The 3408-nt window shown below is 42.3% G+C and overlaps 1 long non-coding RNA gene across 2 annotated transcripts in view; it reads right to left on the bottom strand.

The window, feature by feature from the left end:
- The window catches only part of LOC131914418 (uncharacterized), an 87422-nt gene extending 84700 nt beyond the window's left edge, over positions 1 to 2722 (bottom strand). The window contains exon 1 of one of the 2 annotated variants that reach the window (XR_009380129.1): positions 2609 to 2722. This is a non-coding gene — a long non-coding RNA (uncharacterized LOC131914418). The remainder of the gene's footprint in view (positions 1 to 2608) is intronic. The other variant, XR_009380130.1, reaches the window with a different exon arrangement.
- Positions 2723 to 3408: the final 686 nt, after the last annotated feature.

Genomic DNA, 3408 nt, shown 5'->3' with positions numbered 1-3408 from the left:
AAGAAGCCAGCCATCTTGCAAGTTCACTGTCTCCCTTATCTAGTCAATGACTCCCTCCCTATCAAAGAACCTATCTAGCTCCTAGTCAGTCACATGGCAAGTAATAGACCTTAGTGCTATTTGCTCTGCCCATGACCTTGGGCTAAAGGGCCCGAAACTCACTTTTCTTTGAAACACCGCCCAAATACCACTACAATAGGCTAGTTTTTCTGGATGGTGTTTTAAGTTTGTTTTTTAAATTTAATGGAGTTTTAAAATTTAATTTAAATCTTTATAGTAAAGATTTAATTATAAAAATAAACGAAAACTAAAAGGCAAAAAAAAAAAAAAAAAACCCTTAAAAAGGAACCTTGAGGATTTTCAGGCTACCTTTCACTGCTGGTTAAAAATGTATGTATGTATTGTCTTGTGGTGAGAATTCATTCTAACCTGCAAACTCACGCTGTTGTCTGAATGAACTTTTACCTAGCGCTTCACAATTAGAATAGCTACCAACCAAGCCATCCTGAACATCATCTCCAGCTACTTTATGAAACTTAGAGAATAATTTCTTTAATTCTCATGCCCTTAGGCTTAGGTTTTCATTTATTTTTTAAAGTTAACTTAGGCTTCTTTGCTTACACTAAGAAAAGGAAAAGGGTAGGTTTGGTTTGAAAGGCAAGTTTACTGCGGGCAATGACAGGGATGGGCTCTTGAATGTCTCTTGCCAACTCCCAGGGATTCTGGTATTTGAAGAAATTCGGGAGATATCTGAAATGCTAAGACCTACCAGCTTATAGGACAGGGTGTGGTCCTGTTGGAGAGCGGATGGGCAATGACAGCAGCCTCAAAGAATGTGTAACTCTGCCAGAGGGCTTGGCAGCAGCTCTTAACCGGTCTTTGGTACCTTGTGTTATTTCCCCTAGGGCAATGGGAATCATCTTTACTTGGCTATGTTCTCATCTCAAACCTTGGAGGCTTCCCTCCGCTCAGTTTCTCCTTTTTGAACCAACTGGCTCTTCACATGGGACATGTAGAAAGAGATGACTAAAAGATTGTGGCCCATTCCCTGGACCTAGCTACTAAGTGTGTCTAATTTATCCTTACATAGTCATTTTGGAGCTACAAAGAGCAAATTAATTACACTCCTGTGAGTTCAAGTGTGGTGATATTGTGTCCCCCAATATATTGTGCACCCTAATAAACTTATCTTGGGTCAGAGAACAGAACAGCCAGTAGATTAAACATAGAGGCCAGAAAACGGTGGCACATACACCTTTAATCCTATCACTTGGGAGGCAGAGATCCATCCAGAACTCTGTGAGTTCAAAGCCACACTAGAAACAGCCAGGCATGGTGACACATGCCTTTAATCCCAGGAAGTGATGGCAGGAAGCAGAAAGGTATATAGGGCGTGAGGACCAGGAACTAGAGTCCTGTTAACCTTTTAGGTTTTTGAGCAGCAGTTCAACTGAGATCCATTTGGATGAGGACACAGGGGCTTCCAGTTTGAGGAAACAAAATCAGCTGAGGAGTTGGTGAGGTGAGGCTGTAACTTGTTCTGTTTCTCTGATCATTCAGCATTCACCCCAATACCTGGCTCCGGGTTTGTTTTTATTAATAAGACCATCTAACAATTTGTGCTACATTCAAGCACCATCAGAACCAAGGAAAGGTAAATGTACAAAGGCTGAACCTAAAAGGACTTGGAGATGGGAGAGATGTATAAAACACACTTGAGGCAAGTTATCTGCACACAGGTTAAATTGGACTGAAGTTGGAAAAAAAGAAAAGATGGTTCCCTGTCAGAGGGTCACAGAGAACCCTAACCTCTGTTGCTGCTAATAGCTACAGGTGTTTGTACAATTGTTACCACAATAACACTATGAAAAGGTATGGCTTACAGGAGTTTTGGGTTAGGTACCCTTTGAGGATGTGGGGTCTGGCAGCTGCCTTGAATGCTTTGGGGGAAGATAGAAGTGCTTTTAATCTGGGTGTGTACAGTTTTTAATTCCTCTTCAGGTATCTTGAAGCCAAGGAATAGGAAGAGTATGAAAAAAAATCAATACCAAGCCAAGCTGGAAAAATGGAACACAAGGCGAGGTCTACAGAGACAGCTTCACTCACAGGATTGTGTTCCCACTTTGCAAAGATATTGAAAAGTCAGGAGGATTTGATGTGCACTCACTTACTACTTATGTAGCTAGAGTTTTCCTGCCTGGCCCACAGTCAGGACAAATCTCTGTCACCCGCCAGTCCCACAGCCGCTCAGACCCGACCAAGAAAACACAGAGACTTATATTGGTTACAAACTGTATGGCTGTGGCAGGCTTCTTGCTAACTGTTCTTACAGCTTAAATTAATCCATTTCTATAAATCTATACCTTGCCACGTGGCTCGTGGCTTACTGGCATCTTCACATGCTGCTTGTCATCGTGGTGTCTGGCAGTGTCTCCTCCCTTTCCTGCCTATACTTCCTGCCTGGCCACTGGCCAATCAGTGATTTATTTATTGACCAATCAGCAACACATTTGCTATACAGAACATCCCACAGCATACTTATGATATCCTAAACCATCCCCCAGAACAGCTATCCTCAGAGTGTCCACACTGTATTCTAAGAACTTACCTAGAGATGACTTAGTGTATACCAGACGGGACACCATTTCATAGAGACACATTCACGGATGTCTGTATCGAGGGTCTTGGAACGAAAAACAACTGTTCCAGCACTCGGTATATATGTCTTAAGAACGTAGACCTAGTCTAGAATTCTCAAATTCTAGAGCTAGATCATAGGAAGATTCTCTAAAAAGCAGATGCCCGGGCCCGGTTGTAAGACTCTGAGTTAGTATGTTGGAGTTGGAGTTGAGGAATCTTTACTGTTAGCAAGTTACTCATTTGATTTAGGATCAGTGGGTCCTAGAATACCCTGGTGGCTTTAGTCTCTTCCAAAGTTAGTATGCCAACAAATTAGAGGCTTTACCAGTAAGACACAAACAAAATAGAATATTCTTGTCATGTCATATCCATATTTATGAATGAGTTCCTCTATGAGAAAGAGCACACATTTGTCTTCTTGTTATTGCTCCCTCATTATCTATTCCCTTAGAGTGTTCCTTTCTCATCTTCTGCTCGCTTTTTTGATGCTTTTGTTATTGTTGTTACACTTGGATTCACTTTGGTATTCTTTGACCTATTAACTGAAGACCCTTGATGTGATCTGGAATTAGAACTGTTGGAAGCAACACTACTACAAACTGCAGATCTGACTTCTCCAGCGAAAGCTGAAGGGAAACTGCCGGAGCCTACCTTACATAACAGAGAGGCAGATGGGGAGGGACAGGTGGGGAGGGGCAGGTGAGGAGGGACAGGTGAGGAAGGACAGGTGGGAAGGGGCAGGTGGAGAGAGGATTTGCAAAGCAATCT

The sequence above is a fragment of the Peromyscus eremicus genome, chromosome 7 (genome assembly GCF_949786415.1).
Source record: "Peromyscus eremicus chromosome 7, PerEre_H2_v1, whole genome shotgun sequence".
In the NCBI taxonomy this organism is placed as follows: Eukaryota; Metazoa; Chordata; class Mammalia; order Rodentia; family Cricetidae; genus Peromyscus; species Peromyscus eremicus.
The sequence above is the reverse complement of the archived record's forward strand: the minus strand, read 5'-3'. Positions and strand labels throughout refer to the sequence as shown.